General features: G+C 38.5%; 1 protein-coding gene across 3 annotated transcripts in view; it reads right to left on the reverse strand.

Moving 5' to 3' along the window:
• LOC107554606 (adenylate cyclase type 2-like) overlaps positions 1–7,075 on the reverse strand; it is a 45,417-nt gene extending 38,342 nt beyond the window's left edge. For 2 of the 3 annotated variants that reach the window (XM_016237170.1, XM_016237169.1), the window contains exon 1: positions 6,992–7,075. The gene's annotated coding sequence lies outside the window, so the exon portion shown is untranslated. The remainder of the gene's footprint in view (positions 1–6,991) is intronic. The other variant, XM_016237171.1, reaches the window with a different exon arrangement.
• Positions 7,076–17,730: the final 10,655 nt, after the last annotated feature.

Here is a 17,730-nt window from a genome sequence, read left to right on the forward strand (position 1 = left end):
CCTTGATTAGCTTGTTCAGGTGTGTTTGAATAGGGTTGAAGCAAAACTCTGCAGGGCTGCGGCTCTCCAGGACCGACGTTCACCACCCCTGGTCTAGACTAACAAAACATTTAAATGCAACAACGTCACTTACATCATCACCGCATCTCGCGCGCCAGTAATGACCCTCCCTGATGCACACCTAACATTTAAATGTAAATGCTTATTTTAAATTTGACTAATATTCATTCTTTATTCACCATCTCCTCATCACAGGCAGGCACAGCACTCATTTCAGCATGTGTTCATGTTTGTGTGTGCTGTCTGCGTCACTCATAGTACATGCCTATATCGTGCGCTATATTGAACAATTTTTCTATCGATATCGAAGAAGGTGTGCAGGGCTGCGGCTCTCCAGGACCGACGTTCACCACCCCTGGTCTAGACTAACAAAACATTTAAATGCAACAACGTCACTTACATCATCACCGCATCTCGCGCGCCAGTAATGACCCTCCCTGATGCACACCTAACATTTAAATGTAAATGCTTATTTTAAATTTGACTAATATTCATTCTTTATTCACCATCTCCTCATCACAGGCAGGCACAGCACTCATTTCAGCATGTGTTCATGTTTGTGTGTGCTGTCTGCGTCACTCATAGTACATGCCTATATCGTGCGCTATATTGAACAATTTTTCTATCGATATCGAAGAAGGTGTACCGTCGATAAATATCGATACCGTTTTATCACCCAGGCCTAGGTACATCTTTGTAATTTAAGATGGGCTCACACTGTGCGATTTTTAATAGTCCTTTGCGATTGTTGCTTGTCACACTATACGAACATGATCCCCATGTCACACTGCAGGATCTCATTTGTCATAATGTCAGACTGTACGACAGTCAAGACTTGTCCAGAGTTTTACGTCATCAATCTGTGACCCGCGTTCTCTCGCTATAATGGTAGCTTGCAAACAAAAGCAATATGTAGCGTTAGTTTTGTTTATTACATGCCTTGATAATAAAAACCTAAAAAAAACGAAGACGACATGTGTGGAGCAAGTCATGGTTGGGCAAAAAAGTACTTTATGGACTTCCAGTTTTACAGAGCGAACTTAAGGTAATTTTGTTATTTGAGTTTAAACATCCTGGTTCTTAATAAATAAACTCAATAAGTTTTTCTTCTTGTTGTACTGTTCACCAGATTTTAGCCTAGGATTATAGGAATCTTTTAGGATTTCCAAAATTTGTCTCAGACAACCAAATTGTGGCCAAAATCGCACAGTGTGAGCCGGGCTTTACACATACAGTATATAAATGTTACATGTATCCTTTTTTCACGCTGCACATTATAATGTTGATATTGCCTAAATTTACTTGTAGCATTTAAAATTATTGATTTTTAGCGTTTTAATTTTTATTTACACAAACCTACAGCATTTTAATATTGGCCATTTATCAGTTATCAGGCAAAACAGGACAATATTTATTGGCTTATTAATATCAGCCAGAATTGTAATATTGGTGCATCCCTTGTGGAAAATGTGAAAATATTTCCCAGCGAGCTGTTTGTGACGTCATAGCTCAGGATAGTCACCAGTGAAGGGCTCAGGACTGTCCTTTCAGATCCTTGCATCTTTGTGGTACCATCAACCAATCAAAAAAAAAAATCTAAATATTATTAACCAAAGGAGCAAAAATTAGGCCCCTTCATTCTAGGGTCAGTCTTATACTCTTATAAAGAGTCTTATAAAGTCTTTTATTCCATGGTCTGTCTGAATACTGGATTCTGATTGGCTGGCGGGTATGCAGTAAAACCATTTAATGCACAGGTAGTTCCAAGTCAGTTTAATCAGCCTTCCATATTAATGCGCTGCTTTAGTTGATGCACACTAACCAACACACATCACTCGCACACACACACACACACACACACACACACACACACACACACACACACACAGAGAGAGCAAGAGGGAGAGAGAGTGAGAGAGTGAGAGATCGCAGATTGCGCTGCACACACACATAAACTTGTTGTCAACGCTTCCCCGCAATTTTTATTAATAAAATAGCCTAGATACTAGATCGCTACATTATATTCCTCAGCAACGAGGTGATAAAATCACTGTTTTTGAAGTAATTGTTTGTAGAGAGAGATGCGCAGACGCAGCACGCAGGTACACACAACTGTCATCTCTCTCTCTCGCTCGCTCTCGATCGATAATTCATTGAAATACATGCTATAATTAATTCAAATAAATGTGATCTTACCACACTATTTCAGCTGTGTCTGATTTGAAGCTGGCAGAATGCTAGAGCTAACTGATGAAAATAACTGTAATTTTTACCCATTCGGTCAAATATTGTGCTGCAAAGAGCGATACTAGTACAATACTGTCTGCACTATCATGTATGTCTGCACTATGTTTGTACTTTCTTCTACACTGGAAGCTCCTGTCGTCAAGTCAAATTCCTTGTGTGTGTAAACATACTTGGTAATAAAGCTCTTCTGATTCTGATTCTGATTCTGATACTTTAACTTGTCTATAACTTGGCAAATGACCATGGAATAAGTGGGATAATCAACGGCTAGCCGTGCATTAAAGGATTTTAAATGCGCTTCGCGTCGGGCGGTTCTTTGCCACCACGTCATGCATTTAAAATCCTTTAGTGCACGGCTAGCCATTGATTATCCCTTACATAAAGTATTCCAGGTGGATATTGCAAATGAATGGTATCTTAAGTCATATTTATGAGTGGGGAACACAGAATTGTAGATAATGCACAAGTTGTGACATTGGAAGGGCTGTGTCAATGCGAAACATGGCGGACACTGATCTAAAATATAGTTAATATCATATCATCTATAATCTATAGAGAGATCAGACAGTGGAAAGCAAGTCTGTAGCGAATGGTGTTAAACACTCAAATTTCATGGTTTGCTACACATTTAGTTGTGATACCATATATAAATAAGTGATAGAAATAATAATTCTTTATCATTTTGAATCCAACTGTAGTTATTTGGGTTTGCTGTTTAGAATTATAATGCTTTTCTTTTGTTTATGTCTCAGACTCTGAATGCATGACATGTTGTAATAATGAACACACAACGAATGCCTGGAGGAACATGTTTCCCAGGTGCACTTGAAAGGCGCCATTACGACAGATGGCTGAAAGTATCTGCACACCCAACCAGATCAGACTAGTAAATTACAAATAAACATTCACACTCTCTGCAGAATATCATTAGCTGGGGCGATGTGATGAGTAGTTCAGGTAAGTATTGCACAGGAGGGCATTATTATCCTCCATCTGAGGTTAGAGTCAGGGCACCCAACCATTCCACACCTCCAATATCTGATTACTGCGCGTGTAATTATACGTGATGTTACTACCGGCAATCTGGTCTTTCTCTTTCATTAGGAGCCACCATCACGACTTAAATGGCTGACTCATCTGACTGTCTGTCTTTCTGCATGTGCACTGATTTTCATTTCTGCCTCCTAAATATCCCCAGCTAGTTTCTCAAGGTCTGAGCCTAATGTTTTTCTATGTTAACAGGCTTCCTAATACTAGGGATGTGCAAAAATATTCTTTTTCAAAATCAACTAATCCGTGGGTTGCCTGAATGACTAGACAATTATAATAATTTATATTATAATTTAGTTGGTTTAAAATACATTCCTTCTAGAACGTAAAGTAACAGAGTCAAATTCAGGGGTCTCAAGACTCGTTTTATCATTTTCATTATAAAGATCTCAACTCAAGTTGGACTCTTTTACCTTAAAGGGTTAGTTCATCCAAAAATGAAAATTAGCTTGTGTTTTACTCACCCTCAAAGCATGCTAGGTGTATATGACTTTCTTTTTTCAGACAAATCCAGTCAGAGTTATATTAAAAATTGTCCTGGCTATTCCAAGCTCTATCATTGCAGTCAGTGCGTGTTGCAGTTGAACAGTCCACAAGTCGTCAAATAAAGCGTGCGCATCCATAATAAAACGTGCCTCACACAGCTCCGGGGGGTGAATAAAGGCCTCCTGTAGTGAATCCATGTGTTTTTGTAAGAAAAATATCCATATTTCAAACGTAATAAACACTTTTCTCTCACTTCCGATATCTGTCATACGCGGAAGCCGTTCCAGTGGATGACGTAGGATGTTGGCGTTGTGTGATTAGTGACGAATGCGGAGAGAGAACAAAACAAAATGCCGGTCACGAATTAGAAGTAAACTGAGGATTTGCAAAGACAAATGTCGGAGGATTTTGATATGAACCAAGAGGAGACTGGTTTTCCTTTGCTAAAGTAAGGAAACTTTGCTTCCTTTGCTCCTACAAACAAACTCGCGAGACTAGCATACCTCAGAGGCGTGCGCTGCGCATACGTGCGGTGTCATCCATCGGATCGCCTTCCGCATATGACAGATACCGGAAGTGAGAGAAAAGTGTTTATTACGTTTGAAATATGGATATTTTTCTTACAAAAACACATGGATTCACTACAGGAGGCCTTTATTCACCCCCCGGAGCCGTGTGAGGCACATTTTATTATGAATGTGTGAGCTTTATTTGACTTTATTTGACTTGTGGACTGTTCAACTGCAACACCTGCTGACTGCAATGATAGAGCTTGGAATAGCCAGGACAATTTTTAATATAACTGCGACTGGATTCATCTGAAAGAAGAAAGTCATATACACCTAGGATGCCTCGAGGGTGAGTAAAACACAGTCTAATTTTCATTTTTGGGTGAACTAACTCTTTAACACACTTTAAAAAACAGTGTGAGGCATAACAGAATGCCAAAGACATCCATGTTCATGTATATGTAGTGGTGTGCTGCGCAATATATTTGTGGAAACCATGATATATCTTTTTCAAGAATCTTTGATGAATAGAAAGTTCAAAAGAACAATATTTATTTGAAATAGAAATCTTTTGTCTTACTCCACGTATCAATCGTTCTCATTCTCTCCTGTTTTTCTTCCAGTCAATGAAAGCAGTCGTTGTGTCAGAAAGTGGTGCCCCGGTGTTACATTACACTGTTTCAACTAAGTGTGCATGTGTGCGTGCAGAATCAACAGTGTTTTTGCAGTTGTGTGCATCTGTGTGGAGCTATGCAGGAACATTCATGCAGAAAGTACATGTCTGTGTGTTTCCCTGCACGATATCGTGATTCACTCCCTTTTTCTGTGGTGGATACTGGAACACACACAAAAGTCAGATTATAACCAGGAATATGTAGTTTATTCGCTAACATGCTATATCAGTTTAGCCAGTGATGTGTGTGTGTGTGTGAGGGAAGCTGAAAGGTTGATTATTAGCTAAGTGGAAATTGCAATCTTGTACATTAATCACCTTCTTTAACACCCTTTTTCTGGTCACTCTCTAATTCCCACACACGCACAGATAAATGCATCAATATATTGTACCAATAAGATCACAAATTAAAATGTAAATTTCTTCCCTTAAGGTCGAAGGAAGAACCTTTAATGACAATTGCTGTAAAACCACAGAGAAGCGACAGTATGACATCTCCAAGCTCACGTTACAAAAAACTCACTGAACGCGTTCAGATCATACGCTTTTGCAAAGAAACACACTTCATCATTTTAACCTTAAGCTACACACATGCACATTAGGTGATGATGTGAAAGACGGCGTGTTAACAGAGCTGATTTTTGTATTGTTGTGGTGATAAAGGCGGTCGGAGTGAGTGGGCACTAGAATAAAACGTCGATGAAATACACAGCACACAAAATGCAGAAGACAGAATCCACCATTTTCTGAGCAGAGAAACTCTCATCAAGGACAACCTTAGATGTCTACTCAATCTAACCACACACCAACCCATTTCCTTAGCAACCGTGACTCATTTCCCTAACTACAGGGCTGAAGGCAGTGCAGTACAGGCAGCAGAGCAGTGAGGTACATCGCTTCAAACAACAATGAACCTTTTCTGAGGGATTTCAATGGAGAAGGACTGTCGTTTTCTCGAGCTCTGCAATTCACATGTCACAGTACAGAGATACGTGTGTCTCAGTCGGGTCATGTGACAAAAGAGTGGAGCACCTGGACTCCTACAGAGCACAAAAACACACAGACTATATTCTGACCTTCAGGTGCGTTCAAACATAAATAGGCTCCTCACCATTTAAGAAATGTTATTCTAGAGAGAAAAACATCCACAGAATAAACACGAAAAAACCTGAAAAAGGATGATTTAAAGGGATAATTCACCCAAAATTGAAAAATGGACCTTAGTCCATATTGAGTTTTATATAGATTAAAACAAGGCTGTGAGGGAGACTTTACAATGGTACATACAGTATAAAGGTACTAGATCAAATAACTGTTTTATGGAGTTTTTGTCAACTGAAAGTTTCAATCAGTATGTTGTTAAACAATGCACTGAACATCCCATTGAACGCACTGTATTTCTACCCTCATAGCCTCATTTTCATTCCTGACAAACAGTAAATATGGCACTAAACTTAAAAAAATCTATTTGTTGAAGCCATTTAGCATATATTTCATTATGTACGCAACCTCATGTTGTTCCCAGAAGTATCTCATTTTCTTTCTTCTGTGGAGCTCAAGAGAAGATATTTGAAGAGCGTTTGAACCATTTTGTCCATACAATGCAAGTCAATGGGGTCAACACAAGAAGTGAATAGGCTAAATGATGACAGGATTTTCATTTCTGAGTGAACAAAAATCTAATTCCTTCAATAAAAAGAATGCATTGTGGACAACAGGGTAGGTTTTTCAATGTCTCTTCATAATTCACACCAAAGAGGAGAGAGAATTCCACATCAAAACCCAACCACAAATTTTCACCGTTACAAATACACCTGGCAAGCCCAATTCCACATGTGTGTAATAAAAAATGCAAAAGCATGCAACAACTGGCGTTCAACACGGGCTAAAGACAAACAAAACCAATACAAAAACCAACGCGACGACACACCCTCTATACAACGCATCACATCAGCAACTGAAATACCTCTTCAACAGCAAATGATCTTCAGAGAGAGCTTCAAGTGTCACATCCACTTTTAGGACAAAGAAACAAGAGCGTCAAAAGGGTCAAGAGTGGGAGAACTTCCACACAGTCCACACTGCACAGGGATAACGTCCACACCTCTGAGTCTCAGGATGAGAGCGCATGTGAAGGAGAGACAGTGAAAAACTGAGAAGACAAGACTAGACAAAACATTACATCAATGCTACGAGCAAACACACACTGCGAAAGAATGTTCAGAATGCAAGTGACACACGGATACCAATTCTCCACTACATACTATAATCATAATATTTTTGACATTATCATCTACTCTTTGTTTATATACAAGCCTTTGTGTCTGTGGGAGAAAAAGAGGGTTTTGGGGGGGGTTGTGTGTGAGAGGGGATGGGCAGAGGATATGCAACAATTAAACAGACCTGTGCGATCCAGCAGATAAGGGTAAAGAGGGAGGGAGGAAAAACAAAATGAGAGAATAAGAGAGGGATTATTGGAAAGACACCATAACAAAGACAACAGATATGCTTTTTTCTATCAGCTCAAGTGTGCTTTATATGAGAGGATCAGATGGTAAGACGTGGCAAATGAAATCACTTCTTCATCTCTCACAGGCCAAAGATCTGACATGACCTTGTATGATCTCAAAACCTGATGAACTCTTTGAAGTATTCAGCTTCATATTAAAGTCTCTTACATAGTGTATCATGACTTCAGATGTGGATTTTCAAGAGGATAAATGCCATAGACCTTTTTACGTAGTAAACTGCTACAGAGAATTTCAGGCTTCTAGAAAAATAACGTGCACTAGCACGTGGCCATTACATCAGAGAAAATAGACTAGTATGCAACATATTTTGCACATTTTGCATATTCTTTTCTAGAGAAGGTTTACCAAAACATGAATTCCACAATGTCACTTTTGCTATGGTAAATCTAGTGCAGCACACTTGTTTGGAGTACAGATGAACAAATGGGATATCTTTCTCTCCTGTCCAGTCTTATTGGAATCCAGTCCTCTTTCTTTGTCAGACATTTCTGAAGGTTATCCTAAAATGCACAGAAAAAATCAAAACAACATACACTACCGTTCAAAAGTTTGGGATCAGTAAGATTTGTTTTATAAGAATCAATACTTTTATTCAGCAAAAGTGACAGTGAACACGAACATTGTTACCAAAAAAATCTATTTAAATATGAAGAGTTCATTTGCAAAAACTGATAACTCATTTTTATATATTTTTTTAATTTTGTTTTTTTTATTGCGCATTCCAAGTAATATCAATCAAACTGCAGTTGGGTTGTTTTGATTAAGTAATAATAACTTAACAGGTCATTTACTAAATTAAAGTTCATTGAAAGTATGTTTTTTTACATATTAAAGGGGTCCTATTATGCTTTCTCACTTTTTCAACTTTAGTTAGTCTGTAATGTTGCTGTTTGAGCATAAAAAAGATCTGCAGAGCTACAAAGCTCAAAGTCCACTTCAAAAGGAGATATTTTATTTAACAGAAATCACTTTTCAAAAACTACAACAAACGACTCGTTTGGACTACAACGCATATTTTCTGGGATTTGTGATATCACAGATATTGACGAATGGGACGAGACCTGGTTGAGCTGCACTAGAGAAGGCAACGAGTGTTATCACTATGTCGGAGACACGCTAGCTTTCCCAAGGCAGACGAATTTAGAGTGGTTACAATCATTCGGGTTTAAACCGCGCTCAAATTGATTTGATTTTGACGCAATATTTACACTGAAGCTCGCAGTGGTAAGTGGCATGATATTTCCCGACCAGGCACCAATCACAACACACACTGACCCAGCTAACCAATCACAGCACTTTTCGTATTTCAGAAGGCGGGCCTTCATTTGATACAGGAACTATTCGAGCCGTTCATGCCAGACTGGGGAGAGAGGTGCTGTAATAATGTAAAATATGTGAAAAATAATGTGTTTTTTGAAAAACCTAGTATGAGAGCCTGTTCAAGTACACCCCCAAAACTAAATCAAGACTTTGTAAAAGAGCATAATAGGACTCCTTTCAAAGTTTATTTTATAGCAAAAGCAGATAACTCCAACAGTCGTTTTTTGGCAAAAGCAGATAACTCCACATTTCATGTTTTAGAGTTTAAAAAAACACTTGTTTAATCTTTGTAATCTCCTCAGATGACAAAGTAGATGCCTGACAAACATTGTTGTTGTTGTGATCATAGACTGTATGGATGTGATTACACGCAATACACGGAGCTTTTCCCTCACCATTGTAACGCGCTGCTTTTGCAAGGTTCCGTGAAACCGTTTCAGCTTTTATTTTCTTTTTTCGCCCTGAAGAAGATATCACAGGTTCATCAAGTTTGTCGAAAATATCTATCCTCGATCACTTTTAGTCAGCTTTGACGAAACTCCTCTCAGCTAGCACGTCTTTTCAAAGTGAAAGTAGCCTTGTCACCTGACCTGAATACAGCAAGCTGATTCGTTAAAATGGACTTATCGGCTTCTGTTGAAAAACAACAAGGGCGCTTGTCGGCTTCTGCAGTAAAACATGAACTCGTGATGCCTTGAAAGTGGACAAAACCAGCTTTTTTGGCAAAACGTGTTTAGGGTTCAGATCTCGGTATATGTGGAGAATAATGCACGCAATCAGCAAATTTTTTTAAAGTGGCGTTTATCGGTTTTTGCAGATGAACTCTTCATATATTCTGTTCTTTTTATCTCAAAGAATATTCACAGAATCTTAAGGCCGGGACACACCAAGCCGACGGTCGGCCGTTGGCTAACGTCGGGCCGACGGTGAGTGACAGTTGGGCTAGTTTGTTTGGTGTGTTCCACTCGTTGGCTCTCGTTGGGCTCACATCGGCGGCAGTTTGCCCGATTCAACATGTTGAAGCGGCGTCGGGGCTGTCGGGACCATCCGCGAGAGTGAGAACTCTGATTGGATGTTCAGATTATCAAACAAGTCACTGCCCGAGAATTAAAGCAAAAGTGATGAAAACAAGCACATAAATGAAGGCGGTATAGACAGAAGGCTGTTTAAAAGTTACATGATCTTTCCCAATCATTCTAATACGCAAATGTTTTCATAACAACATGAGCCGCTTACAATGATTAAAGTTATCAGCGTTACTGATATTCAAAATGGTAAGCAAGCCTGCTTTGTTTACGTTTCGTATATATCTGCGTTTATCTCGTATATCATTGTTTCGATTTCTCCTTTTGAATGAAGAATATATAGTATTGATAGCTGTTGATATAGACAGTAATTCCTCTCACGCATGCGCAGAACGCACATGCTAGTTCGGCTGTAGTCTGTACGGTGTGTTCGAGCGCAGTTTTTTGGTCCGACACTGCCGACGGTTTTCGAGCACAGCTTTTTGGTCCGACGCTGACGACGCGAGGCGACAACACCGTCGGCAATCCGATCGTGAAAAGACCAGGTGTAAATGCCCTCCGAAACGCTTTCAAGACGGATTTAAATCCGTTTCCTCAAACCACTTCAGGAGGTGGTCTGAGACACATTCTAGATGAAACTGGACAAGTGTAAATGCATCTGGTTGATGAAACCATATATGTAAATTTTACTCCTCCCAAAATGTTCAAATAATAAATGTGTGCGAGAGCATGTTATACAGTGGGTATAAAAAATAATCCCCCCCCCCCCCCTTTAAAATAGTCAAATTGTTTTTGCTTTGCAGCCTGAAATGAAGACGGACACAGTTTTTGTTTTATCCAGCTGTATTTACTCAGTGCAACTTCTAACATCCAAGTGAAAGATATAACACCAGCATGTCAGAAAAAAATAAAGAAATACAAAACTCACTGAGTTGGAAAAAGAATCACCCCCCTCCTAAAAATGACTTGTAAACTCATGGGAGGCTAATCACTTTCTCAATGGCACACAAAGCCATTTGACTTTCAACTGTGATCAGCTGCTGTCATTTTGATCAGCTCAGCATGAAAAGAGCTTTCCTGGAGCATTTCAGTCCTTGGTAGTGCAACTGAAGTAAACAATCAACTATGGGTGGCAAGGCACTGTCAAAAGATCTCCAGGATAAAGTTGTGGACGGGCACAAGTCAGGAGATGGATACAAAAACATTTCAAAGGCTTTATCACTGCCTAGAAGCACATTGAAGTATATTATTAAGAAGTGGAAGGTTTTTGGTACAACACAGACCCTCCCTGGATCAAGACATCGCTCCAAACTGGATGAAAAAGCCAGGAGGAAACTGGTCAGAGAGGCGACTTGAAGCAGCTGCAGGAATTTATGACAAAGAGTGCTCATTGTGTGCATGTGACAACAACATCACAAATTCTCCACAGATGAGGCTTGTATGGGAGGGTTGCAAGTAAAAAGCCACTCCTCAAGAAAGGCCACATGCAGTCACGAGTCACGAGTGAGCTTTGCCAAAACACACCTTGAAGATTTTGAGGTAGATGAGACTCAAATTGAATTATTTGGCCTCAATACTAAACTATATGTCTGGCGGAAATCCAATACAGCTCAGCATCCAAATACCAGCATTCCTACAGTAAAGCATGGAGGGGGTAATGTCCTGTTATGAGGGTGTTTCTCTGCAGCAGGGACTGGAGCGCTTGTCAGGATAGAAGGAAAAATAGATGGCGCAAAATATCAACAAATTCTTGAGAAAAATCTGCTGCCCTCTGCCAGAAAGTTGTCAATGGGAAGAAGGTTTACCTCCAACATGACAATGACCCAAAGCACACAGCAAAACTGAGCACACAGTGGTTGAAGCAGAAAAAGCTGAATGTCCTTGCAAGGCCTAGTCAGAGCCAAGACTTAAACCTCACTGAAAATCTGTGGAATGACTTGAAGACTGCAGTCCACAAACAGTCCCCATCAAATTTAACTGAACTTGAGCAGTTCTGCAAAGAAGAGTGGGCAAATATTACAAAGTCTAGATGTGCAAAGTTAGTAGACACATATCCCAACAGACTAAAGGCTGTAATTAAAGCAAAAGGTGGGTGATCCTCCTTTTTTTTGACATGTTGGTGTTATATCTTTCACTTGGATGCTATAAGCTGCACTGAGTAAATACAGCTGGATAAATCTTCATTTCAGGCTGCAAAGCAACAAAATGTGATTATTTTAAAGGGGGTTGATTATTTTCTATACCCACTGTAGGCTATATGAAATGTCATAGTCAGATATGAATGAAACTGATGTGAAAGTAAACTGCAGATGTTCAACACACAATCATCTTCATTAAAAGTAGTGAAACTAACTTATCTTTCCAGAGCTGATGCCGCTCTCTCTCCTGTTGCGGTCTTTGATCTTGAAATTAGCTGATTCAGTGCATATGTGTTAAGATCAGATTTATATCCATTTTGCGGAGAAAATATATGTTATATTGTATTGCTGTTTTTTTTTTCAAACAAATAAATGCAGCTTTCATGAGTGAGAGTCTTTCAAAAACATTTTTAAAAATCGGTAACACTTTACAATAAGGTTCATTAGTTAATACGAACTAAGTATAAACAACTAAGTATAAACAATACTCCTACAGCATTTATTAATCTTAGTTAATGTTCATTTCAACATTTACTAATGCATTATTAAAATCAAAAGTTGTGTTTGTTAACATTAGTTAATACACTGTGAATTAACATGAACTAACAATGAACAACTGTATTTTCATTGTAATAAACATATTGTTCATTGTTTGTTCATGTTAGTTAATACATTAACTAACATTAACTAATGGAACCTTATTGTAAAGTGTTACCAAAAAATCTTACCGACCACAAACTTTTGAATGGTAGTATTACTAAGCTGTACTAAGCTATCAAGACAGGGACATACAATAGACTTCTATTGTAAATAATGACAATTACATTTACTACAGACTAAACCTAATCTAAAACAAACCCTAAAATATATATATTTTAATTAAAAACTAAATATATATTTTTTAAATAAATAAAATACTACTGTATAACAATTCATGATTTTTAATCATTTATTTTTATAGTTACTATAGTGTAAAATATGTGGTACAAAATATGACATATATATCATCTTTGACTATGTGTCCACAAGGAGGTTAGCTAAACTGGACAAAACTTCAGGGGACAACACACACACACACACACACACACACAGGAGACCCTATCAATCACCTGATGACACTGAAGTGTTTAGAATTTGACTCCTGCTAAGCTGAACGCCTTTTCAAGAGATGGCTACTACTGTATAACAATTCATGATTTTTAATCATTTATTTTTATAGTTACTATAGTGTAAAATATGTGGTACAAAATATGACATATATATCATCTTTGACTATGTGTCCACAAGGAGGTTAGCTAAACTGGACAAAACTTCAGGGGACAACACACACACACACACAGGAGACCCTATCAATCACCTGATGACACTGAAGTGTTTAGAATTTGACTCCTGCTAAGCTGAACACCTTTTCAAGAGATAGCTGCTAACTCTTCAACTCCTCCACACATTTTGAGCACACAAGTGTGAGATCTTGTTTTAACACAGAGCTGTTAAGCAACTCAAATAGACCAAATCTAAAATAGATCGTACAGCACATGCTTCACTGCCCACAAGGCTCGAACAGCAACAGACTGCACTGAGGGGGAGCAGGTTTGACCTTCTGAGTGACAGTCAGTAACCTTTTGTGGTAGCTATGATCACACTGCATGAACTGTTTTGCTTAAGATTTAATATGACAGATGTCTATGATGTGGTCACTAAACCTCAATCGACTGATCTCTCTCCCTCTCCCTCTCCCTCTCCCTCTCCCTCTCTAAATGATCTGTGTCTGTCATGTGTGGTGAGGTTAGATTGCTGCACATGGACCAGCCTGTCAGTCAAACAGCACAGCAGACCACAGCACTTGAAACCGAAGTATAATAATGATCTGCCATATCAAATAAAAACAATAAAAAATAAAAAATATCTCACTAAAGCCTTTAAAGAGCAGCATGGCACCACTCCATCTGTTACTGGTTAGATGATTACATTACTGGACGGATTGATTGTGTGTAATTGGCTATATAAAAACATGGATGAGTTGAAGGGACTCAATGGTCATCGACTCATAATGTACAAAGCATCTTCATAGCAGAGGTAGTTCTGTCCAGCACTGAACCTCATGTAGGGATGGATGAGCGATTTTTCAGATTTTATTAATTAATTTGAATGTAATGTTTTGTCATGATTACATATATTTTTTAAATTAAGGAATTGCGGTTTTGAATAAAAATATTAGCAAATGCTACAATTAGACACGTTGACAATACACCAAGGACAAACATTTTTTTTGTAATTTTTGAGTTGGCCACATTTTGGCTAAGAAATATTTAGCATTTTCCTTATATTATTTCTGAACATATAGGATGTGTTTAAGACAAGTATGTACAATATTTGCCTCTATATTTAATCTTTTCTGCAAATATATTTAACAAGGGAATTTGTTTTACATTTACCCTATGTTGACCACTTCACGTGTGGTGCACTTGGAATAGAACTTTATTTATCCGCTGGAACGCCACTCTCTCGTGAACGTGTACGACAGTTAGCGGTTTAAAGTTTTAAATATGGATATTTTTCTTACAAAAATGCATCAATTCGCTTCAGGAGGCCTTCATTAACCCCCTGGAGCCTTGTGGAACACTTTTTATTGATGGATTGATGAACTTTATTGGACTTCTATTGGATTATTGAATCTCAACCCCCATTCACTGCCATTATAAAGCTTGGAAGAGCCAGAACATTTTTAATATAACTCCGATTGTATTCATCTGAAAAAAGAAAGTCATATACACTTAGGATGGCTTGAGGGTGAGTAAGTCATGGGGTAATTTTCATTTTTGGGTGAACTATCCTTTTAAATCATGATATAGTTACATTTTCAAAATAAAATGTTGCCATATGACTCACTAACCTCACAGAACATGTTATGAAAAGAAAACGTTTTCTTAATACAACAGTAAACCTTTATGTCAAAAATGGAATCATTCATTATTATTATAATTTTTTTTTAACAATTTAGTAATAAAAAAAGAAAAGAAGCCAAAGTAAGCTGAGGAAGTCACTCCCTGAAAGTGCACTATGGATGGTCAACACCAGAAAATCTCCACAGGAGGGAGTGTGCAACACACGGGGCAGGGGTGGGAAAAACTCAGGAGACATCAGTGAAGAACATCCTAGACACACACGCACACTTGAATGTTTAACCTCTCTTCCATTTATAGATCCCTAGCAATAGCGAGAGAGAAGGGTGGAGAACACGTCAAAGGTCAGAGGGGGTCCATGTGCTTCTCGAATTAAAGATAAGTAATCTAGCAGTTCTCCATTGTGTTGGGGAGCGACTGTGTGAGACAATACATTTACCTCAGAATAACCATTCGGCATCCACAAGCTCATTAGTCAGCTAGAAAAAATAACTATAAAGAGGAGCATTTTGCTAAATATATGCGCTAATTTGCATATTAATATTTTTCCTTAACCTGTTGTCTACATGATAAGAAAGAATGCAATGAGCTAAAGATAAGATAGATACATGTCGGTGCATGTCTCTTTAAATGCTAATGAGCTCTGCTCACCCCGCCCCTCTCTTCCGTGGAAGAGGAAAGGCGATTTGCAAAAAATCGTAAAAAATTATAAAGTGTGAGATCACGAACAGTGTGTACTGATCCATCCTTGAGTTTGAACTTTTTAGCAAAACCTGTCTTGAATTATCCCTCGTTTAGAAAGCAGTCTGGAGTAAAATGATTTGCGCAGACATAAACGAATTTAGGTGTATTCGGTGGCACATTACCATCAAAAACAAAACGAATCCACTGCGCGTCCTCAGTGGGTCTGATGTCGGGAGAAAATGAAGACTCTTATGTTCTTCTACATCCAACTACAAAACACCTGCATTGCTTATGAGACGTTGTTGCTACAGCTGCTCGAGCTCAGAGAAAATGGCAGACAGCGTACAACTGGCTGAGGGCCGAACAGTGTGTACTGATCCATCCTTGAGTTTGAACTTTTTAGCAAAACCTGTCTTGAATTATCCCTCGTTTAGAAAGCAGTCTGGAGTAAAATGATTTGCGCAGACATAAACGAATTTAGGTGTATTCGGTGGCACATTACCATCAAAAACAAAACGAATCCACTGCGCGTCCTCAGTGGGTCTGATGTCGGGAGAAAATGAAGACTCTTATGTTCTTCTACATCCAACTACAAAACACCTGCATTGCTTATGAGACGTTGTTGCTACAGCTGCTCGAGCTCAGAGAAAATGGCAGACAGCGTACAACTGGCTGAGGGCGGAAATATGCTAATACCAGACAGTCCGTCAGTGGCCGTGGGCGGGGCTTGAGCAATATGACGTCATATTGCTCAGAAAAACAAACGGCTTGATAATTGAGACTGTTTAGGTTTTTTGGGGATTAAAAAAAGAGAAGTGAATGGATTTTTATCATTGTAGGCAGGTTGTGCAGTCCACACACTGCTAAAACACATTTATAAGCAAACACCATGTAGAAGTGAATTTTGCATTCGATGTCAATCGAATTTAATCAATAAACAGCTCAATCAATCAACACTTTTTTTTAGAAATATGACAGAAAGAGTTTACTACTACAAATTGCTTTTAGACAATTCTATACCAGAAGCTTGCATAGTACTAAGGCTTTAGAGGAAATAGGCAGTCAGCGAGCACAGAGTCATTCATACAGTTACAAAAAGTTCTTATTGTAGATCAAAGAGGCAAACTACAAAAATGATCATTCAATAATCAATTAAATTGAATGGCAACATTCTAACACAGTGTAAGGTCCAATTTGGAAAAGCTCACTAATGCTTACACATACATTTTAACTCATGCATGTAAACATTACCAATAGTCTGACCATAATGCTTCAGCATGTTTGATGTGAGGTTATAATTAACCTCATGTCTGTGCTGTCTGCCTCTCACTTGCTTTCCACGTTCAGACAGAGTCTGACGCTGCTCTCAGTGAACCCAATAAACTCTCTGTTCAACACTGCCCAGATGCCCAGAACAAACAACTCCTGCAGAAAACACAACACAACAATGCACCTTTGGGTGGTGTACCAATCTATTGCATTGTGTATATGCTACAAACAGTATGTGTACTATATATACATTTAAGGCTCATAGCGTGCATGTCTCAAAAGTGACTAGAAAGCCTATGAAAGTATCCTGCATCAGGCATCTCATGTCAAAATGAAACCTAAACATCTCACTCTCAAAGAATTTATAGATCACTCACTCTCATTACATTGACATTAAGAAGCTAATTTAGCACTTCCTAGCATATTTCTTTGCAAAAAATAAGTCCAGAAACTCCATTTAACAGACATTAAAAGTGCTGACAGAACATCACATAGTATGAAACAATTGAGTTTACAGTTTTAGTTCTAAAAATGTACTTTCATTTTGCCAATATGGATTAACAACCAAAACCAAAGAAATAAACAATCCCTTTCACTTGTTCCAATGTAAAAATATGATTTTTAAATACTGGTTAACGGTTGACAACATTTATGTTCCGTTCCAGTAGCTGACTGTTCATGAAACCAAAGATCAAAAGAGCTATGACAAAGATTTTTGTCATAGCAAATGATCTGAATCACTTCCTGCAGCCTAAATCCTTTCATTGCCCATGCACTTTATGAGTGGAAGAGTACAGTGCTGACTACGGCAGCCAAGCCAGATTCTGTACCACAA

The sequence above is a fragment of the Sinocyclocheilus grahami genome, unplaced genomic scaffold (genome assembly GCF_001515645.1).
Source record: "Sinocyclocheilus grahami isolate Dianchi unplaced genomic scaffold, SAMN03320097.WGS_v1.1 scaffold508.1, whole genome shotgun sequence".
Lineage (NCBI taxonomy): Eukaryota > Metazoa > Chordata > Actinopteri > Cypriniformes > Cyprinidae > Sinocyclocheilus > Sinocyclocheilus grahami.